The sequence below is a fragment of the Aythya ferina genome (assembly GCF_964211825.1).
Source record: "Aythya ferina genome assembly, chromosome: Z".
Classification (NCBI taxonomy): domain Eukaryota; kingdom Metazoa; phylum Chordata; class Aves; order Anseriformes; family Anatidae; genus Aythya; species Aythya ferina.
Genome location: NC_140299.1, coordinates 25,490,272 through 25,514,236, shown reverse-complemented (window position 1 = coordinate 25,514,236; position 23,965 = coordinate 25,490,272). Strand labels below are relative to the sequence as shown.

Sequence of the window (23,965 nt, the reverse complement as noted above, 5' to 3'; positions counted from 1 at the left end):
AAAGCAGAAGGGTTCTCCTCAGTGTCACCCAGCACTGGAAGCTGGGACACACAGAGCTGGAGGATACATTTCTTCTGACCTCCAAGCTCACAGGCATGAGTGCAGATGCACAGCTCTCCTCTTTTCCTGATGACACGTCCCCAGCTCTGCCACACTTGTGCTCCTGGAGCCCATGGTGGGTCACAGACAATAGCATCACAGCCTCCCACTCCTGAATGCTCCTGGGGAGTCTGAGCAAACTGTTATTGAGTGAGGGTGATGTCAGCTCCTCTCCCATGGGAGATGTCCTGCCCGGGTACTTCACACTGCTGGTGGGAAGTAGGTACTTATGAGGGCTCTCCTTTGTGTGAGAGAGCAGCAGAAGCTGTCCTGTCATCCACATCTGTCCGCGGGGACCCACTGACCATTGCACATTCCTGGTATTATATTGTATATTTAGGTAAAACGTCATGTAAAGTTCAGCCATCAAAACAACCTGAGGAAATTGTAAAGGTTATGACTGAGTATTTATCACACAATAAAAATAAAGATTACAGAATCATCACAATAGCAGGTGATAAAAGATCATAATAATTTGCCTGAAGAACAATTATTCTGTCTTAGGAAAACTCAGCTTTAATTAACTGACAGATACAGTCAAATGCCTGCAGCACAGCAGAGCTGGCTGAGCTCAGGCGTAAAAGATGGGTGATGATGACTCCTTCTGACATCTCATTCAGATGTCAGAGCTTTGATTATCCTGATGAGGGAACTTGTTGAGACCCTTGGCTGATCCTGCCTTGCTGGTCCTCTTCCCTGTGTGCTGTTGTTGTGGTGAGAAGTTGTATGAGGTGCCCAGCCCAACAGGAGCTGGAGGTGCGCAATGCCACAGCCTGCATGAGGTGCTGGTGGCACTGCAAGCCAAACCAGATGTCTCCTGACATCAGAAGTACCTTGATGGGGATTTTGCATATCCCAAAAACCTCTTAAGTACAGAGCTGGGGGTGCAGGGAGAAAAAAAATAACATTGCTGAGAAGGTTTCACATGCAACTAGGAAGTCTGTATTCACAAGGAAAAGATACACCTCCTCTGAGTTTTGTGGCCCAAGAACTACATCAGCAGATACCACAGCAAGCAGTTACAGTTTTTGCTGTGGCTTCTGTGAGAATACCACAAGATATAACAAATTGAGCAACATTTCTAAGTACCTCTTGGCTTTAATCCCTCTCAAATTAGGTTCTGCAATAAATTGAGCTTTAAACTGGGTACCTCTTGGAGGAAGTCTGAACACAGCCCCCAGTTTCTATTTTTGGAAAATAGAATATTTGGAAATATTTTGGATTGGAAATGTCTTCTTCTTTTTTTTTTTTTTTTCATTTTTATTTTCTTTTTTTTTTTTTCTCTTTTTTTTTCTAGGCAAAAGGAATCAATAAAGTGTTTCCATCATTGCCATAATTTAATTAGATTTAAATCAAATCCTACTTCAGTCCCACTGTTTATAACAATAAATTGGAAGGCAAAATGAAGTGTCACAAACAAAAAGCCAACCAAATGGGATCTCTGATTCTTTAATCAGTCAAGCTTCAGCCTTACCTCAGGGAACATGTAGGCAGTTTCTTATTGTATGAAAGATCACATGTCTGCATGCTGCTGGAAGCTCCCGGGCTGAGCTGGAACTTTGAGGGAAGAAAAACAGTATCACTGGCATTGCTAGTTAAAACAGACTCCTGTTAAAGTAAACAGGGTTCCTTTAAGTAGAGAAGATGTTGAAAGGTATAAAAAGACCAATTTAGAGGCAGAGAAAATCAAATTCTCAAAATAAAAGACAGAGAAGAGATAAATCTGGAAAGCCTCACAGAGCTATCCCCATGTAACACAGTCCATTCTTAATGCAGCTGATGCAAGTGTTTAGCATCTCATTAAATCAAAACATGTAGCTGTCTTGGGAGGGAGATTGTTTTTACTGATCCATTTGTCACTACAGCAGTATCAGCCCTACCTGAGCAAACACAGTTGTTTTGTTTGTTTGTTGTTTTTTAATGTTAGAAATAGAATCTTCACAAAACATGGAAATTTCTGTATGTTTACTATCGTCATTTGGTTGGTTAAAAACAGATAATGGGGACTAAAAAGAAAAAAAAAAAAGAAAAAAAAAGAAAAAAAAACTCATTCTCAGCTCATCTGAGCTGTCAATCTCTACATTCAGTCAAATGTACAATTTGACAATGAAAATATTTCTGAGGAGCTGGAAATGCAGTGGAAGTGCGGTTTGGCTCAATCAGTCTAAGATGAAGAATGGGATAAACTGAATCATTGGAGATTTTCCCCTGTGTCTGTTTCTTGTTCTTATTCCAAACCAGCTTAATTCGGGAACATGATCCATCAGAATTTGTTCCTGTCTCTCAGCTTGGAGAGTTGTTCTTACTGTCTTCGCAGGGAAAAGCAAAGCAGGAGAAAAAAGTTCTGGCAAGTGAATATTTTCATACTTTATAGAGGACACATCAAAGTCAAGTAGACTTTGGAGTCTGCACTGCATCCAATGCAAAAGGAAAATCAATGAGAAAAGGCAAGGCCGGTTCATCATAACCCAGGACAACAATTATATTACTGCACAGATGCATGAGACCCCATCATCAAAATATCCCACTCACTTTAAAACTGCCATCATAAAAAACGTAGCATTGTTTAGCTCTTAATAACAAGATCACAAAGGAGGTATCCTCTGAGCTAAGACCGCCTCCAGACCGATCACTGAATGACCTCCATGACTGGAGCCATCTGCAGCGTCAGGACATTCTTGCTGGTCATAGGGAGGAGCATTGCCCAGGAACTGTGTGGTTCAGACCTCCCTGAAGCAGACATCCCAAATGGATTGGTTGCCAAAACCCTGCCTCTGTGGCTCTATAGATCAGAGGACCCCTGATCATCACCTGAGTTGTGGGTGCTCTGGAGAAATCACTTGGCTACACCATAGAGATATTTCAAATTCAGCAGCAGTCTTAAGTATCTTCTGCACAGCCAAAATAAATATAAGAATTATTTGTCATTTCCACTACACAGTTACTTTCACAGCTTTAAGGAAAATGATTCTGGATTGAGATTTTTGGAATATACAACCTGAGGCAAACCCGACAAGTGAGTACAAAACCTCTGAAAAGAAAGCATGGGAAATGCTGCCCAACTTGTGACTGAAGTAGTATCTTTAGAAAGGGAGGGTAAATACAGTCTTGTGAGAAGAGAATCTTAAAGAAAGGGCATTGCGCATACATGGAACAAGAGAACTTACGTAAATTCAAAGCGATGTTCTATTTTTGCTGCTGTTAATTAAATGTTATCTAGTGTGCTTCATGCTTACAAATCACTTCAGCTATTGTCAGATCTCAAGTAGCTTCCCTTCATTTCTTCTTCTTCAATGAAACCAATTTGAAAGTCTCTTTCAGCGATTTGCTTTTAATTGGAAAGCACTCCCAAATGCAATCCTGAACAATGTGGTCACTGATGTGCATTGATACTGATTATTTGTCAAGTCCGTATTTAAAAGGGAACATCTGACTGGAATCTGTAGTGTGGTTTATTTTCACCATTTCCCCTCAAGAAAGGGTGAGCCTCAGGAGCAGAAAGCAATACGAGCACTGGCACTCTGCCAGAGAATTTCAGAGTCCCCAAATCATTCGAGGCGAGGTGCTGGGAGCACAAACAAGGCTGACGGGTGGGTTTTATTCATCTCCTCATCATCTCCTCATGATGGTGGAGACAGGGGAAGGGAGGGTTTAAAGCTATTTGTTTCATTCTCCTCTAAAAATAAAAGAAGCTGGGAAACAAGCAGTCTTTTGCTCTCCCTAAACATGTGGCTCCTCTGCTGAGCTGTCAGAAGATGCTTGTGGCTGAGGCTGGAGTCACACAGCTCTCCACCATGTCCTCTCCTCCTCTGCCTCCTCCTCCTTCTGCCTTCTTCGTGCTCTGGACTCCTCTCTGTGCCACTCACCTGGCTGTCAGCCCTATCAGTCCCTGCTGAGCTGGGGTGATGACCCATCTCAGAGAAGGACCCGGTATGACAGTGCAAGGCAGGGGCAAGCACAGGCGGCCAGCGGGGAAAGAAAAAAAAAAAAAAAAAAAAAAAAAAAAAGTGGAAACATGATCTCCCCTTTCTGGCAGGTCCAAGTCACTGCTGCAGTGGGAGACATTCAGGATTGTTTGGAAGAACAGGGAACAACTAGACGATTAGTGATCTGCTAGTGCTTCAGGATCATGAAGTGTCTTTTGCTTCTTTTGATTTCAGGGGACAACTCGTGAGACAGAAGGTTACAAATGGAATATCTTAAAGGAGAGGATTTCTCTTCACAAACCTCGGCGCACACTCTGTGCATTCAACATCCCTTTTGTTTTCCTTGGTATTAGTATGTAGGGAAAAGATTCAGAACTGATATCCCTCTCATCTTCTATTTAAGTGGCCTTCCCAGAAAAGCTGGAAAAACAAGGTGCGACTTGAAGACGTAAGCTGCAGGTTCCATAAAGAGAATAGCTTCACTGGTAAATAGTGTGTTAAATCCGTCCTCATGTTGTACACCCTTAAAACGAGATATCAAGTGGCACTATCTTAATTGAGCATTAGAAATAGGTCTATTTCTCTAGCTAATATTTCTCCTGGCTTAATAGCCCTCTTGAATTGGTTATCTGGCTTTTTACAATGAATGTGTAGTGAAGATTTCTTTTTTTTTTTTTTTTTTTTTTTTCAGGCCTTCCATGTAATGTATTTTAACCCAAATAATACGCTAACCAAGGATAATTCTAATTACACAGATCGCTTGGTCAGTTTTTAATTAGAAATTAAAGCAATCCCTTTACTCATGGCATCTAAATTGTTTTTATTAGTCCTTATCTTCCTCGTAGGCTCCAGCGCATGAAGGGTTCATGTCTCGTGTAGGTCCTTCCTGACTGTAGTGACCACTGCTGGGGAGCAGAAAACCTCAGCTCCTCATGGACATGCTCTGCACCCACGGAGACCTCACTCTGACTCAGCAGTGATTACTCACTGTTGAGGGATTAATCCCACCTCTGGTTTACCACAGAGTTTTCCCACTGCTACTTACATAAACCATTTTTTATCCCAGTGGTATTTGTATTTTCCACATTGTCTGTTAAATAATGAAAAGCAAATTGGTCTTTAATAGGAACCCTGGCAAGGGTCCAAAATCTCCCACCCTTCTTCCCTCAAGGCTGACTTAAAGAGAATGAGCTAAGAGATACAAAGTGAGATCATCTCTTAACTGTAATGGCATTAGGCTTTTCAGTCCATTTATTTTAGCTGATACTTGGATAAGGTTGAAGGAGCCAGTACTTCAAGATGTATGTATGAACCAAAATCCACTGGTACATGACTATTTTTAAACAAAGAGCAAAAATGTTTCAGATAGATATCAAAAAATTAATCTAAGCCAAAACATGAGTTCATATTCATCAAATAAGGTAATTACAACATGGGAAAATCTATAGACCAAAACTGTATGTTGAAATATAGCTATTCCTTGGTGGGCAAAATAGAGAGACTCCATTTTTCCCTTTTATGATATACATGTACAGTTATGTGAATACGCCAGGAGGACGTATGAATGAAGTGTCACATATCTGTTATCCTGGATGCTGACCCCTTGGATTCACTGGAAATATTTATGCTCCTGAAAAAGGGAGTGCGAGGCACCAAGCTGGGTTGCTGAACCACCTGCTGCCTGGCTCAGCTCTGGACCAGATCCCTTCTGTACACAACTTGGGTGCATCTCAGAGTACATTTGTTGTTGCTGTTGTTGTTTTCCAAGTATATGGATCAGCCTGTGATGTAACTAGATTACTCTGCCAAAAATGAACCTCCAGCAGAGTCTGCACAGTTGTACATCTCTCCAATATCACCTTTGGGAGCTGAAAAGCCATGTCATGACTACTGGCCAGACTAGCATGCACAGTACTAAACCAGAAAGTGAACATGTGGGGTATGGTCCTCATCCAGCAGAGGCCAGTGAGAGGTGCTGCCTCCATGCTGCCCCATCACTGCCGTCCCCTTTCTACTAGCCTTGCTGAGGATGCTGTGGGGCTTATGTACCATGCTGAGGCATGCATGTAAAATGTGGTGGAGGTGTACCAGGTGCACTCTGGAGAGGTGACTGGGCCTCAAGATCTGGAGACCCATGTGGCCTGTGCCAGCCTGGGGGCTCCCAGGCCTGTGTGGCCTCAGTGACCAAACAAAACTGCCCAGAAATGGCTACGGGGGTCAGTAAGATGCTGCCGGCTCCTGTGGATATAGCTGTGTCTTCAACAGGGTGGGAGGTCACTCTCCTCTGCACTGATGATTTTCTTTTTCATGTCGCTTTTGTTTTTCTCTTCTGGGCCTGCTCTGGTCTGTATCTTTCAACCGATGGTTGGAAGCCTGTGACCCATCAGTCCATAAAACAAGTGAGTTTAAAAGCTCCATTTAGGCTTGTGGGATCACAGAAAGTCCTACAGGATTACATGTTTCGTACCTGCATTTTGCTTGCAGTGAAGCTGGGAGTAAAAGAGAATTGTCACCAGCAGCAGAGCTACATTTTCTCTCTCTGTTATTCTCTTGCACACTCTCTGCAAGCTCATCTTGCCTCAGTTGATAGGATACATCAGGTGCCTCCCCAGCTTTTCCTCCAAAAACTCCCAGCATCAACCACTCCAGGGAGTAGCTAACAAGAGACAGTTCTTTGATAAACCTCTCCAACAGCCCTTTAAATGAAACCAGTTCTTGACATTTCAGATACCTTTTACTACAAGAGATGATGGGAATGGAAAGTGATCTGCATCTTTTATACGAACGCTGTTCTTTAGTAGTAATTGTTTTCAAACTACACAGCTAGTAGAAGTCTCTACTCAAATCCCTCAATTTTACTTATTTTTCAAATGAGATGACCATGTCAGGCTAACTTACCTTATTGAGACTCGTTGTGTCTTGTCCCATACCTGATAAAGGCAAAGCCTCAGAGATAAGAACAGAGACAGCTGACTGTTGTGCTAACATTTTGAGTTCCTGATTCCAGCTCAGTTACTAACATAGTTGTAATCACAGCTATGATCAAAGTGGTTTTGTTTATTTTTGTTTGTTTGTTTGTTTTAACTAGTAGTTAATATGTTTTTATTTCAAGCTGCAAGAAAGACTTATGTTCCTACACAAACATTCAACATTTATTTGATTGCTTGGGGGTCATAGAAATAGTTTTTGTTTATTTTGCTGAATTGGGGTGAATGAGCTCCAAGCCTGCACAATCAGCAGCAAAAACACTGAAGCACATTTAAAACTTCTGTTTCTTTCTCACCACCTGCCACTAACTTTCTTAAGACATGTGGTTGGAAGACACATTTTGAAATTTAAAAGAAACCAATACATTTTGTGTTTGGGAGAAGGAAGGAGGCTGGTATTCAGTGCATCTAAACTGTTATTTCAAATGGCTGAAAGACAAATATCTGTTCAAATAACTCTATTTTTTTTTTCATCATAAGATACTTCACTTCTGAATTTGGCTGTGAATGACTTTTTGGTGTCATTTTATTTTATTAATTATTTTAGTCAGGGAAGGAGTTAAAAAGTTGTGACAGTTCAGGTCGGCATTAAAACATTTCCGTGTAGGTTTAAGTATGGCATCATTGTAGTTAAAGCTCCATGTGAAAACAACTGATCAAGCACCAGAAATCACCATTAATATAGTCATTCTAGAGTAGACATGGAACAGGATACGGATAAGCTATACCCTTGGAACAGGAAATGTTGGTGGTGGCCTTGCCATTATTGATGGGAAATCAGTCTTTTTAATCCTCCATCTGACCAACACCTCATCTTCCTGGGTTGCAAACCCACCTGGTGAAAAGCACTTGGCAGTGGAGAGGAGCTGATTTTTTTTTCATTATGATACTTCCCTCCCTGAGTAAGGCACCTTTGAAGACCTGCTGCCTCCTGTACCTGAAGCAGATCTTAATATATATTTTAAAGCTGAATACAATTAATTTACTGAACAAGCAGGCAAGTTTTAAGGAATCAAGTGGTGTTTGGACACAGCTTCTGAGAGCTGAGGATTATCATGTTCATCATATTCTTCACATTCATCATGTTCATCGTATTTCTTGAATGCATCCAAATGTTCACAGCAGACTAACTGTTCATAAGTTATTAGTGTTGGCTTTGTATATCTGCTTCTTTCCTCAGGTGCTACGACAATAAAACTAAATCAGACCATTATTTATTGATATTCAGGCATTCTCAGTCATCAAACTATGCTTGAAATTGGTCTGTTTGGTTTTAGTTCTCTAAAGAGACAAACACAAACAAATGCATACTGGCAGTATACACAGCAGAGAACCTTCCCCCAGGAGAAATCATTGGCAGTATATTGGTAAGATATTTGTGAGGTTCCACTGAAAAGACAATTCAAAAGGAAAATGCAAATTCCAAATAGTCATTATCGCCTTGGAAAACACTTTCTAAATCCTTTTATTATTATGTGAAAACAAACAAACAAACAAACAAACAAAAAAATTTACTTAGCCAAAGAAATACCCTGAGGAAATACTATGATTTTGTCAGCTATTGTAGTTAAGATTTTAGCTTCACATAATGTAATATAACTTATAACTTCTACAGATGAAGACATAATTTACTCACTCTTTGCCCTGTGAACTCTTTGGGTTTAGCAACTGATGTCTTTAAGATTGAAATAAACACCACATGAAGGATCAGGGAGAAAGAATTGAATTTGATCAGTCAGACTGCAAAGAAGAAGGCCTGGTCTTTTCACTGGTTTACCCCACATCTTTCATTATCTTTCATTTTTGCTCTTTTGTATCAGGATCTTGCAATTCTACAGAGCAAAATGGAAAACAGCTACACACATTTGTCAGCTAGTCTGAAATTGAGCCTGTTTTCTTCAGGTTTAGATAAGATCTTGCACAGTAACTTTCATTTTCCACATAGAAAAGCATTTAGAAAAATGTAGTATATTTCTTGGCATGTAGCTGTCACTTTAATATGAATGTCTCCAAATAAATATATTTTTTATATAACATAATTACATTTTATCACAGTATCTGCTTACGAATTCATTTCACATTTTTGCTTCGGTGCTACCTCCTCTGCTGGCCCAGGTGATAACTTTGTGATGGCATTGGTGAAAAAGATAAGAGGGGAAAAAGGAATCTCTAAAATGTACAGGTTTTGAAAATGATTAGTTACATTTCGGTTATCGGTTATATACGTATTATATATGGGTTTCTTTTGGAAACAATTATCTTAGTCACTAGAATTAGGTTTCAGCTTGAATTTTGTATGATTTATGGTTCTTTTTTACTCACCATATGGAATAACAGAGATTGTTTCCACTTCATATTGTTATTTAAATGCTAGTGGAAGCTGGATTTTATGTAAGGATTTCTATTAAGTTTCTCAGGTACCCATATATAGTGAGTAGTGAAATATATCATGTTTTACTTCTTACAAATGAGCAAAGACAAAAAAAAATTCTTCTTAACTCAGATTAGGAAAAAAACATGGCATTCAGACCCTGCTGTTCAACCCAATTCCTCTAGATGATTTTTTTAGCCTTTTTTATCATTATTATTTTAATTGCTTAATTTAACTGTAATCGTTTCTGTAGTTTTTAAAATTTCATTTATTTTACTTTTTTTTTTTTTTTTTTTTTTTTTTTACAGGGTGGTGTTTCTACAGTTTATGGCCTCAGGGCGTGGTGACAAAAGGCCATATTCAATAGTTCCATAGCAAGTGCAACCCACCACACCTCCCTACACCAGCCTGCAACCCCATGCAGCAACGTCGCATTAGCCACCAGCCTAACAGGAAATGGCACAGGCAGCTCGGTGCTGCAGTGGTCCGAAGAAACCTTGCAGGGCCTGTAGGTGTTCAGCGTGATGACATCATTTAAAGACATTCTTTATATAAACACAGAGAGAAAGGGATGGCTTGATAAAGGTCCTGCACAAGAGGATGGCCACATCAACTCTCGGTGTTTATGGTCTGCAGAGAGGTAAATGTTTTATAGAAGGCATCCTGCATTTTCTTCTTGCACTAAGTCATTCTAGGTGTATTTTGGTCTTGTCCAGATCATATTTTAATTAGCCCTGAGCGGATAGATAAGAACTGAGTTTTTCCTCTAAAAAAAACTTTGAAAACTCCCTGACATCTGGTGGAGGATAATGATTAAGACTCATGAGGATCTTGAAATATTTCCTCACATAGGTCTGAGTCATACTTTCAGACCAAGAGGAGAGTGTGCTCGGTATACAGAAGCTGAAGAACAGGCAAAATAAGTTATCTGACTGCTTTCTCCTAACTTCTTGTATGGGTAACTTTTTGCATTGTAACATTTGCACTGGGCCAGAAGCTGAGCTCCTTGCTTTGAAGTGGGCTTTGAGCACATCCAGGATGCTTCTGTGCAGAGCTCAGTCTGCATGCAGATCAATTCCTGTTCTGACAGGAAGGACTGTTGTTGATTTAGAAATTTTTCTGCTGGTATTGTGTTAAAGATGTATCGTCTGTAGCTTAAAAAAATTGAGATAGCTCTTTGAAGGCCCCCAAACTATAAAACCATCTGTTTTAAGATCTTTCCAATCAAAATTAATGATGTGGCAGGCTCTGGTGGAAATAGGGTATTGAATTCAGGCAGCCTTGTAATCAACTGCCAAGCTGGACTGTGGTATCCACAATAGACACCTCTGATCACACAGAGAGATCACACAGAGAATAAACTAGAAGACTGCACTTGGGAATATAAAAAAAAAAAAATACACATGTGAAAGAGCTGTCAAGCCAATTGCTCCAGACTTGCCACTAGTGTGCAGCTCAGAATTATAATTATGCTGTATAAAAATATATATATTTCTTCTGAGACGTTCATATTAAAATGACAGCTACATAGCAAGAAATACCGTACATTTTTCTATTTTTTTTTTTTTTATGCAGAAATTGAAAGCTGCTCTGCAAGATCGTATCTAAACCTGAAGAAAGCTGGTGAGGCAATTATCAAACCTGAGGATGAACTGAGCATAGCTAAACAGGTATGAATGAGCACAGAGGCAAATTGAATTGTGCCTTCCAGTGTTGTGCTAATAAATATATTCAACTGGTCAGTGCAAAATTAGGAGAATGTCTTGTTAAGTGTAACATCTGCACAGGATCCCCAGATTGGGCAGGAGGGAAGAAGGCACGGGCAAGGATCAAAGCCAAGGCTGAGCTGAACAAAACCCTGCTCTCACAGACAGATGCACGTGGAAAGAAGTGGGAAAAGTTCTGCATAACCTGGCGTGGCCTCATTGCTGACCCTATTCTGAGTAGGATGTTACACTAAGGACCTCAGGACTCTTCCAACGTGAATTGTCCTATGACCCTATGGTCACACACAGACTCTATGGGTATTAGTGCTCAAAGGTGCAGAGCATCATAGTTTTCTGAAATATTTCATCACACTCGGTAACCACTTAATTTATAAATGTGATCTCTATGTTCATCCAAGTGTGCTCTACACTTCTGAGTAACAGTGATGACTTCAGTGACGGCTTCCTCAACAGACAGCATCGTGCTAATGTTGGAGCTGGAGTCAGATTTGCATTCAAATACCATATAGCCCATTAGTACCTGTCATGGCTTGACAGAAAGAGGTTTTACCACATCACAAGATTTTAGGCATCTGACTGCTTTTTAAGGATTATTTTAAGAAAGGAAGAGACCTACATTTGGAACCCTCTTTGTACAACATCTTAATTTAAGTTACAATTAAACTAGGCAACTGAGAATTTAGCGAGAGTCATTATAAGCTACAGCAGTGGCCTACCTGTCATCTGTAGCCTCGAATTCACCTGTGATTGGAAGAAAATCTCCCCTGCTGGTCTTTGGTTCAAACAGACTCAGCACAAACCAGCATTTTCTTTGGTCTTCCTCAGAGAAGGCAGTTCCCAGCCTGAGCAGCTGGCGTTGGCCTGAGGCCAAAAAAACGGCTGAATGGATGGATTTAGGAACAGAGTCATAAAATGACTAATCAGAACCTCAGTACCTAACTCTCTCAATAGTCACACGCTGGGCTGACATTTTCAGGCAGGTCAACTCTAGATGGCCCAGTTATTCTGTGGCATTCAAATCAAACCTTACAATGTGGCCATATTAGGGGCAATCATTAATACCCAATTTTGCCAATGCTAAAACACTTAGACGAAACGCCAGGTGACTCTGCAAGCTCTTGAGACAAAAGCCAGTAATGAATGTGTGACCTGCTGAGTAATGAGCCCATTTCTAGGTAAAGATGAATGTTTATTTGGGAGCAATCTTATGGTTCACTTCACCTGAAAACCTTCTCAGAAAAATGCAGATGCTGCCTTACCAAATTCCATGGGGAAACATCATATAAGGAATGCTGCAGGGGTCTCAATTTAAAAATGCTTATTTAAAAGGATTTCACAGAGAAGTCACTGGGGGAAAGAGCTTTGTAGACATCTGCTTGATCAGATTTTTCCAGGACGTCTATGAAGTCTTTTACTCACAAACTTACCGGTCATCTTCTTAGATGTAGGAAAGAACACAGAACTTACGGACCACTGACACGTACCATTACTGTGGTGACTTACAAGACGGGTTAGGCACTCATCACATCATGGAGCACTGAGCACTAATGATTTGCAGCTTCTCATAGCAAAGCTGGATTCCAAGATGCCCTGCATTTTTATTTTGAACACAAAACCAAACAAAATCAAAAACAATCTCAAGCTGGAATTTTAAGCAATGGAGACAAATGTTTTCAGTGAGACTTGGAACATACAGAATAGTTTGCACTGGGTGTGTGGGATTGCACTAGGTGTGCAGTGACAGGCCATGTCTTACCTGTGTAGCGCATACTTCTTTCAGCTATGGACACCTTAACTCATCAGCAATGAGTTCTTTCACAGATTGTTTTTGTCGGGTTTTTGCCAATTTTCTGCATCTGTTGGGTGTTTCAGGGAAATTGATCTTTTCTACAGACCAGATTTCTTGTGATCAATGAAATCTTTGCACGTTGATTATAGAAATATCAACCTTATTTTTCATTTACCTCCTGCCCCAGTCTTCTTTTTTCTCTTTCAATCAGTGTCTCACAGATTTTCTAGCTAGAATTGAATATACAAGACCAACTATCAAATGACACTCCCTGCTGCGACCCTATTAGAATTGCTTTGGTCCCACTGGGTCTTACCAGTCACAGCCCCGGGGCTGAAGATACCCTAGATGCACCAAGCAAACTCAAGTCATCTTGGAAAATCATGCTGCCTGCACCATGTTCTTACAGTGCAGTCTGCCAACACTTCATAGAATAGAAGGGTCTTTCTGAACAGCCTGAAGTGATAACATTTCCAGCCACTGTAGTCAGGTGTCACAGAAGTATCTTAAGAAATATTGTGTACTTACAGATGGGGCACCTTCTTTCATACACTAATGAAGTTTCTGTGCTATTTACAGGGAAACTCTGAATGTGATACATCCATGACCATTACCACATTTATATATCAACTCTGCACACTGATAACTCAATCTTCTGTTTTACAGAAAAGGAAAAAAATTCAAAGACTGCTTAAACTAGTAGGCAAAAAAAGAAGACAGACCCACTGTCTGTCACACATCTCCAACATTTTAGGGAGGGTTTTCTCATTTGATTAGAGAAGCAACTGAAAGGCAAAGGTGTCTGTTGCCCATGTGCAGTGGATATTCTGTAAAATGTGCCTCTGAAGCTTTATCTGCACTGTGCAGTCAGTCCTGAATTAGCAGTTTATATTCTGGTTTCTAGCAAGCAAGTTCATTTACAAAATGCTAGCACTGTTGACAGAAACTAGCTTGGGGTCTCAGAAGTGGCTTGGCTGTGTGAGTGTGATACCTAGCTAGCAGCAACGGTTAGCTCTATCTTAAATCTGTCACTAAAGGATATGGATTGCAGCTAAAAGAAATCTTTTTTCATCCCTGGAAGAACTGGAGTATATGTGTATGAGACTATGTTAATCATTTAAAGCCAGTTATTGGTTATATCTGTAGTGTTTTGCAGTTAAAAAAATTAGGGAAAAGTACAGTTATTCAGTTAAAAGCTTGTGTTAGACAGGGATGAAGAAAGTGGAACCAGACACTTTCAAAGGCCAGCCACACAACCTTGCAGTGCTCGAATCTCATTTACTTCTTCCCATCAGGCAACCTTCTAGCAACATCAGGCAACCTTCAGCCTTCTGTCCTTCTGGATCCTGCACATTGCCATACAGCTAAGGTCTTGCAGCTCTGAAAAGCAACATATTTTCCTCTGAGAGACAGCACATCTCAGCAGCCCATTTGAATCCTCAAACACTGCCCTGCTGTACAAGCAAGAGGCAGCCAGACTGCTGTGCCTGGGCTGAGGGCTGGGGCCCAGCAGGATGCAGCCACCACTGCAACTGTAGCCTCGGCCTGCTGTGCCAGCTGCCCCAATGCCACTGCAAGAGGGACTGCCTTTCTTTGCAGGCACCTTCCTGGGCCAAGGTCAGTGTGGAGGATCTCAGTCTTGGGCAGGAAACTCGTGCTCTTTCTTACGCTAGCTGTGACCAAACCACATAGTGGTGGGGAAGGTGGCAACTTCCCCCAAGCTGTAGCCAGTTACTGCACTAATACTTTCTCCTGCTCCTTCTGCTTAGTTTGCAGGAGGACCAAAGAGTAGCCAGAGTCCCCTAAAGAACATTTCTTGCCTTCTTTTAGTGCCAGTGTCACCAAGGATCTGACCCCAGAAGAAGCCACGTTCCATCTGCACCCTCTTCTTCCCATCAGCCAGCCTCAGGCTCATTTTTCACTCACCAGACCAAGGCTTGAGGGCCAGATTCTTGATTGCTGACAATGACTTTCAAACAGACAAGCCTCTACCCCCAGATATCAGCTCTGAGGAGTTTGGAGAAGGTTCTTCCCCTCAGTTGTCACCACCTGCAGTCTGGCCTGGCAGTCCACCTCTAGCTCCTACACACAGCCCTGTCAGGCACCACAAGACTAAGAAGAGATAAAGGATCAACATGGTAAAAGAAAGCTTCACCACCCAGCAACACAGAGTGGGCTGAAGGACTTGATTATTAAGAAAAAATAAATAAATAAAAATAAAAAGTGTGCTGTGAATTTGTCCAGATTTCTCTGGAGATTCATTAAACAAAGTCTCAGACCTTTGCTGCCAGTGGCCTGTTTGGCAGCCATCTGGCCCTCTGTGAGTTTTAATGATTTGAAAATCTATTTCTTTTCTTGGTACACTATAGCTGTTGAAAAAACTTCCTAATTCTTACCAGTTTCATATTTGAAATTGCCCAAAGAGTAAAGCAATGCTTTTGTACCTCTGTCCCTAATGGCTATTCTGGAAAACACAGACACTTCCTATTCAAATATCTTAAAAAAAATAAACTAGCATAGGACGAGATTTTTTTTAGCTGAAAAGCTATTAGTATATTCCTGAGGGAGCAGGCAATTATTTTGTATGTGCAATGTAGTAACAGAATTCTCCCCTAAACCTTCTCATTAGTCAGAGCAAAATGTAGAAGTTTTCCCCCAGATTATGATGCTGGGACTAGTTAATGACTAAGAAATCACTTGAATAGAGACATGACAATGAATAGCATTACACTTTTATGCTACAACATTCCTGACGTGAGTAGTGGGGTTAGGAGCATTGTTACAGATATGAATAGCAACTTTTAGATGTGTTTGTGATCCATTTGTAGTGAAAAAAGGGGTTGCTGAAACATTTGACCCACTTAAAACTAGCAGCAGGGACCAGAAGAATCAAGGAAGAGTGAGGGAAAAACAAAAACAAAAACAAAAAGTTGTTAGCATCATGTATATTTTAGGTCTTGATTCAGTTTTGGTACTTTTTCAAAGTTGTTTCATCATCACTAATTCAGCAGTTGTATCAGCTATCAAACACACCAGTAATGGTGAGAATCCTGGTTTTCTTTTGGTCTCACTTGTAGCCAGTCTGCGAGCAAACATACGCCTTCAAAAACTGTCCTTGCAAATTGGAGCTCTGGGGTTTGAACAAGTCCAAAAAGTGATAACAAAATAAAATTCAGAGATAGTAACAGCAGCTGTAATACTTTTTTAACTGTTAGGGATCTTCACAGAAATTTTGTGGTAGACTCATGTGCACGTGAGTATGCATACATAAATTGTAATGAAGGTTTAAGAGAACAACACAATAGAAAACAAGCAGTATAGGTTATTCGTTATCAAGATCATTTTAAGAAAACAGGAATATCTGGTAATTCTGTAATGGAAAACTGGGGAAAAAAGGCCATGACCACTGGGGGAGCCTTTTAACTTTCTCCTATATATTCCTGTGTCATCCTCGGACACAGTTGTTACATTCCCCTTCCTGTGAGCTTGGAGGCTAGTGAAATTGCCACTGTGAGCTACTGCACTGTACATATTTTCAGGAGAACCATAACTAGTTTAAGTACTAAAACAAACAAACAAACAAATAAATAAATCTACATATGGAATATTCATTACCTGATGTAATAGATTTGTACAGTTTCCATTTACCACAAGCCTCTGTTGCTCTATATCTCCCCTGTATGTCACCAAAAGAACAGAATGTCAAAGAAAGATTTAACCAGGATTATGAAGTTCTGGTGCAATGGATCCCACTACAATCAAAAAAAAAAAAAAAAAAAAAAAAAAAATCCAAGAAATACCACTTAAAGATAAGGGTTCGATTAAACCAAAGGTTTGGAAGCAACTGGTTTGCAAGAAAAGTATCAGGGGAAAGAAACCATTGTTACAGCTTATGAGGAAGAGAGAAAAGGTTTGATCTGAGAAATGCCTTGAACCCATGGTCTTGGGAAATTTTCAATGCTAACCTTTCTGCTTTGGAACACAGACACATTCCTGTTTACTTGCAATGCTCTTCTAACAGCAAGAACATAGTGCCTCCTCTGAGGGAAAGGTAGAACATCTGCCTGTGAACTGACAACTTGAAATACTAATTTCTGTGGTATATTGATGTTTGGGAAACCAGCTAAGCAGGGTGTTGGGAAAAGAAAGCCATGAGTTTCACCACAATGCAAAACGATCCCTCTAAAACCATGGTATCATATCCCCTGCTACACCTCCATTCTTGTTTTTCAGAGACATCTTCAGAGGTGAGCTGAACCTCATCTGTTGCCCTCACAAATATAATTTTAAAGATTGTACTGAAAGACTCTATTCCAGAGGGAAAACTTTGAATAAACTACAGTCCAAATGCTTTCCTCCAGTGCACACCAACCACCAGAGAAGAAGCCACAGGAGAATCATAGGGGCGTAACTAGAAACAGGATATCATGTTGAACATTGCTTATTTGACACAACTTTTGTTCCCTTCCAAAGAGATGGAGGCTGTTCTGGATGTGAGGAATGAATCAGACTCAAGAGGCTGCTGAGAATGATGAAGAGCTAAAAACCTGCAATCTGAAATGTTACTTTACCCCAGAATAGAAAAGATAGTAATTTTTGCAAGGAAAAAAAAAAAAAAAAAAGTACATACTAGATAAAAATCAGATGTGTTGCCTATGTCTCAGCTCAAAGAAATGCAAAAGTTAAAAATTTGGCTTCATATCAAAACTGCTGACAGCCTGGACATTGAATTTCATATGGATCTCATTTTATTCTCTAATAATTGATACTGTATATTGAGAAATAGTTGTTCTGCGTTTTAACTAGATTACGTCCAGTTTGACTCATATACAGAAAATAAAACTGCTGAGACTATCTAAATACAAGAAAATTCCTGTGGACTATCAGGTAATTCATACAGCACACTTATTTTAAAAATTCACACCTGATTTGCTCTTAATTAGAATTTCAGCTTAATGCATCGCAATATGGAAGCTTACATACCTCCCTTCATGGCTACAAATGCCTACAGCAGTTTCCTGATCAACCCCCCAGTTATTTGTTAATTAACTCATAATAAACCTATAGAATTTCTCATGAAATATGAGCCTGGGGAACAAAGCTGCCAGTTTAATTAATCTGGTGATAAGGACCTTTCTGTTTATTCCACAAACCCTCTTCTAGATTTTTGTTTGTTTATTTGTTTTCTGTCACAATAACCCAGGTAAAAAGGAATGTATTTGCAAGAAAACAAGTTTTGAAGGGAGCCTACTGTCACCAATTTGTCTACATTTGCATTTGAAGTTCACATCTGCACTCTGCCCAGTATTGCTGTGTTACTTTTGGTTTTTAATCAAAACAAGAACTTAAAAATTATGCAGCCTGTAGTATGATGCTGCATGGAGGAGATGGGAAAACTGCAACTTGCACAGCTATAGCTTAAGTACGGCAGATCAGCTAGGTGGAACACCCGCATGTTCACCATGTGATCTGCGTCATGGAGAGGTGGGCACGCTTTCCACCCAGGCATACATGACAACTCAATCACAGGCAGGTTTTTGGCTTCTTAGCTTTTTGGCCCATGTGACTGTTTCTCTTGACATAACAACTGCAGTCATCTTGACTTCTGGGACGTGCTACAGGCAGGGGTGTGCACAGTATGCAGGCAAACCATGTGCTTATGTCCTTACCCAGCTCTTGTTGGCCCAGGATTTGCAGAGGCCAGGGTGAGGAGCAGGAGGAGCATCAGCAGACCTGGTGGAGAAGTGTAGATGGAGCAGATGGAGTTGGGACTGAGAATTGGTATGTGGAAAGAGTGGGAGGGCATCTTCCTTGGGTGCAAGCACACCACAGACACGGAGCACTGTAATACCTTGCCCTAAAAAGAGAAAGAGAAATCTGTCCTGCTGCTTCACCGACAACAGGGCATGACACAAGCTAACAAATCCACCTTGATGGTTATGCCAGTAGAAAAGTATTTAGAGCTGACTCTAGCATCCCAGAGGAAGCAAGCTACAATAATTTTGGCATCATTAGCAGTGGATGCTCTTCATTCTGGGATCTCCCTGTGAACCCCTGGGACTGAGCACTGCTCTCCTCAGAGAACAATCTACATTTACCACTGTAACACTTTGCCTGAAATAAAATTTTTGCCTTTGCAGCTGAGCAAATTTATTGGTAATGACTAAGTGAAGATATCAGATGTTTGGCAGCTTTATGCCACTGGAGCAAAGTGGAATAGCTTTTACAAAATGTGTAACAAGGGTTAGCACCTAAGCCAGGAGCTGAGGTTGGTGTTGCTTCTGTGACCTGCCCCTGTATGTTGGCAGATGATGACACTGCTACAGCTCTGTACACAGGTGTGCCTTTGGGGATGAGCTGATCAGGGCGTAACGAGAAAATGCAGGCAAAGCAGTCACTTGCACAGCAGGAAAGAGGCAACCTTATTTGTTCCTCTTCAACTCACACCAATAACAAGTTCTAAGAAGAGGATCCAAAACTGAGCATCTTGGGTGCCTATGTTAAGCTGTCTGTTCACTGTATGGTACTAGGCACAGATATTTCTCACTGGCAGCAATTCTTAAGGAGAAGGGTACAAAGATGCTGACTATCTCAGACACAGGTGGGTGACTCACTCTCTCTAGGGTCCCAATTACCACAGAGACAACAGGTAAGCCTTGATCTACCACTGTGCTAGCAGCCCTTAAATCACATTATCTCAAGGGACAGCAACAAGCTGGTGTTGTTGTCTGTCTCCAACAACAGTTGATTCAACAAAGCTAAGATTTGCTATTTTTGTTATGCACTGCTTTGCTCAGCTCTTTAAGAAAACCTTGGTGAAGATGGCCAAGGAGTAAGACTACAAAGGAGTGCAAGGCTGGCTTCCACAACTCATTCAAGTCAGCTTTACAGCACTGCTTTTATGCCTCTGTGTCATTAACTTGGTTGCGTGCCCAAGCCTAGGCTGTGTGAGGAGAAGAATAAAACTAGTTTAGAAATCTATTATTCTGCCTAGATAAGCAGTTTTCAGGGCTGGTTTTCAGCGCATTTAAAAAAAAAAAAAACAAGCCTTAAATGCCATCTGGTGGTAAAAGCTATTTTCACATTTCTGTTTTACAGAGAAACGCGGCTGGAAAAGGAACACTGTGCAAGGTCATAGCTAAACTTGTTGGATAATTAGAATTTCCTTCACTTTCCTATCCTGGAATTTAGTAAACTTAGAAGCACTGTGAATAGAGGACATATGGTCACAAGACTTAAGCTCTGCACTGTGTTACTTTCAAGTGAGCAGGATCCCTATTTGTGAAGCAGGACCCTGTCCTTGTAGGAGGAAAAAAGTTCTATCTCCTATGTGCAACAGGTCTCTGTCTGAAAACAGACGCTTCAGCATGCTGGATGTGGAGCCCGTTACACTATGCAGGGGCAAAAGTTACCTCTTATGCAGAAATTTTCCAGGCAATATATTCCATAGTATGTTAAACCTAATCCTAAAATGCTGCAGCAAGGTTGTAGAAAGCAGTACCAAACAAATGACCAAGATGTAATTTACTGATTCTACTTAAAAATAAAACCTTGTTGTTTCAAAACAAGCTGTCAACATGAGCACATGAGCTGAACAATTTATACAGCATGAATTAGAACTATCATTACTGACCTCTTACTAAGTACCTTGCATGTCTTGGTACCTTGCAGTCTTTTGCATGTACTTCCTGGTCCTGCTTGCTAAAAACCCTGTGCCCCAATGTTCTCAGTGCCCATCAGAAGAGAAGTCACTGACCAGCTGCCTCCTGTTTGGAGACATGGCCTTCTAGTTCTGCATTTCTGCAGAAATACTCCTTGTGCCTCCACAAAGGTCTTGCTGGAAACCCCTGCTGGAAAGCCAGCCCAAAAGCAGATCAACACTGGCCCAGTGACTTTGAGAAAAAGGATGGAGCCCTCTGGCACAATGTAGACATACCGCTCTCCTGTACTTTCAACTCCACCTTACAGCAGAGGAGTTTTAATTCCATCCCCAGGTAATTTGTCTCCTCTAAAGCAGCACTATGGGAAGAGGGTAGGCTACTGAAACACCAAACAAAATTGTAAATATCCATTTCTCTTCAGAGATTGCTTAATTTTCCTCATCACAAAGATGCATAGGGGACAGACATCACAGCTAGGCATGAAGTAATGGATATTCTGATGCTGTGTACGAAGTGTCAGATACTGCAGGTAAGCTGTCTGCATCTGCACAACTGAACAGGACAGGTGGAAGGACAGGAAGACAAGAAAAGCAGTCACACTGCAAAAGAGCAGGGGGATGTTGGAAAAGGTAAATTGTAAGAGGAGTAAAACAGCAGAGAGCCAGGGAGGGCCAAGCAGGTCCTTTGCCATGGGAGCCTGGGGGGTTAGCAGGGCCATGCAGGAGCTGCATGGTCCCGTCCAGCTGAAGCCTGTCAGGTGGCAGCATCCTCATGTATGCCATGTGACTGGCCCAGCTTCAACACAGAGGTATCAGGCTGAGTGTCTCACCACCCTGCAGGCAGCTGGATAGATGCATCCTGCAGGTGAACAGAGGTGAACATGAAGCTCCGAGCTGTCCCTGCACAGCTGTGCTCAGGTGGTAGCAGACTGGGGAAAGTTCAGCTCCCATTTGTCGCAACCTTGTCACACAAAAACTATCAGGAGGCCATGGGAATAGGTATGCAATATTTCACCTCCTTGTGCTGCTGTCTCTCAGGAGAAGAAGCAACCTTGAAATACTGTGGATGAGGACAACATCCTCTATTGGGAAAGGGGAATGAGGAAGCAGGGAGAGCAGCCATGGAGCTATGCACCTGAACATGCTTCTCCCAGCTGGCAGGGACGCACATCTCCACCACCTCTTCAATTTTCAGCCCCAAGGAACGCATGCCATTTTAAATGCTGGCATCACTTTTCATTCTCTTTTTGCTGCTTAAACTTTGTGAAGCGTTATTTTTGAAATTGTGATCACCGTTCAAAGGCCCATGATTAGACCAACATTTTAATAAGAAGGTAGTGAAATTCTCTGCATTTAAAACACTTTAATACAAGCACGTGCATGAAATCTCTGCTCTTTCATAAACTGACTACCTTCAACTCAGGTCTGTTCTTTACTGGAACAGGCTGCCCAGGGAAGTGGTGGAGTCACCATCCTTGGAAGTCTTCAAAAGACGTTTAGATGTAGAGCTTAGGGATATGGTTTAGTGGAGGGCTGTTAGCGTTAGGTTGGAGGTTGGACTCGATGACCTTGAGGTCTCTTCCAACCTAGAAAATTCTGTGATTCTGTGAAAATTCTGTGATTTATTTACACACTTTAAGTACAACCTTTTGGATACACACAGAAGAATTATCAGACATTAAGCAGTTTTTAATACAGACAATTCTCAGCACATAAGACATGCATTTCTGACCAGGAACTACTATGGAGTAGTAAAACTGAGGTCTGAAATTGTGGGTTTGGTTTTAACATCTGTTATGCCCTACAGTCTACACTGGAGCTTTATCTTCCCTTAAAAATGCTTTAAGGCAGACAAACTATATTTTTTTTTTTTGCCCATTTCCTTTCAGTTGAGATATGAATAGATGCAGATTTGCATCTTGTCTGCGTGCGTAGGGCAACCTGTAGAGTTCAAGCATTTGATTCTGGCATTTTCTGGTCAGAATAGTACTTAATGAGCTGTGCATGAGAGCGTGACCCAATTGCCTTTGCAGTATAAAGTAGTGTTCATGCTAAAATAACACTGCAGCACAGTATGATTGTCAAGCTTGCATGTCTTTGGGCTTTTGTTTACTGGAGATGAGTCATTTCTTCAGTGGCTGCAAGAAGCAAATAAATAAAGATAGCACTACTTCGGCTTCTAACTCACAGACAGAAAGTGTAATATCTGCTTTCCATAAGAGCTACATTAAACTTGTGCGGAGTGAGGTCTAATCTGAAACCTATTGTTTTTCCCTGTAGCTATCAAGCTTTAGTAAGCAATGGCACGAGGACAAACAAACAAAACACATTTCAGCTATGGCTAGATAGACTGCAGTGCCAAGAATAATCACTATTTTGAGTGCTGAGACACAAGTTTTACAGGCAACAAACCATCCCATTGTATTCAGTAGCCAAAAAGCAGGACACAGAAGCATGCCAGAACTTCATGGCTTGCATCATTACACGCTGCAAACTTCAAAGCTCTCATCCTTTTCGAGAATCTTTCAGCAGAGCAAGGACCAGCAATCAAGGAAAGGACAAAAACTAATCTAACTAAACTAAATTAAACTGCATTGAAATAAAATAAATATATTTTAAATCAAATTGCACCTTGTGTATATATGTAACGCATACATTAATTACTTCAGGTAGTCAGCTGAACACTTCCTCTAAAAGGCATGCATGATGAGGGTCCCATCTGCTAGCAGGGTCACCACATATATAATACTGTCATTATTGTCAGGTCTAAAATTTAGGGGCCATGATCTACCAACTATGATGTACTTGTTTGTTGCATGGAAGTCACAAAGGCTACAAATTTTACTGTTTATTAATGACTAAGAAGCATTGTGCTCTGCAGAGACAAAGAACAGTTAAAGATCAGAAGCCTGTGAGGTAGAGGTTTGAAAATCAGTACACTGAGATGGGGCTGTGGGAGAAAAAACATCCTAGAATCTTCTGCAAGTGCCTCTAGAAATCCCAGCAATATAAAATTACAGAAAACTTATACAAAACTGCAATTGTTTGCAGAGACTTCATGCAGTAGCTTTGAATGTTGCGCATACAGCTACAATTGCAATACTCTCGGCCACTGCAGCTTCCAGGCAGGATGTGAAGTGGTTGTTCACGTTATAGGTTGAAAAAATAAAAATAAAATAAAATAAAATAAAATAAAATAAAATAAAATAAAATAAAATAAAATAAAATAAAATACATTGTACTTCTAGAGAAGAGTGTGGGTGCTAGAACATTTCACTCCCTGAGGTGCTGCAGGTGAGGCCCTGGAGTGCCCTAGCAAACCCAGCAGCAGAGTTACGCGAAGGATGAAGACAAGCACACGGCTCTCCGTGCCACAACCATAAGTTTATTTAGCTGAGCACGCCCG

The 23,965-nt window shown here is 40.9% G+C and overlaps 1 long non-coding RNA gene across 2 annotated transcripts; it reads right to left on the bottom strand.

Annotated features, from left to right (window-relative positions):
- Positions 1-595: 595 nt before the first annotated feature.
- LOC311426848 lies at positions 596-23,243 on the bottom strand. Of its 2 annotated transcripts, XR_014687082.1 has the most exons (6): positions 20,533-20,701; positions 18,569-18,756; positions 14,157-14,279; positions 12,595-12,700; positions 1,574-1,707; positions 596-977 (listed from the first exon to the last, which is right to left on the bottom strand). It is a non-coding gene; the product is annotated as an uncharacterized lncRNA (long non-coding RNA). The 2 variants fall into 2 exon arrangements; XR_014687081.1 differs by lacking the exons at positions 12,595-12,700; positions 14,157-14,279; positions 20,533-20,701 and adding an exon at positions 23,215-23,243 and having other exon boundaries at positions 1,574-1,656.
- Positions 23,244-23,965: the final 722 nt, after the last annotated feature.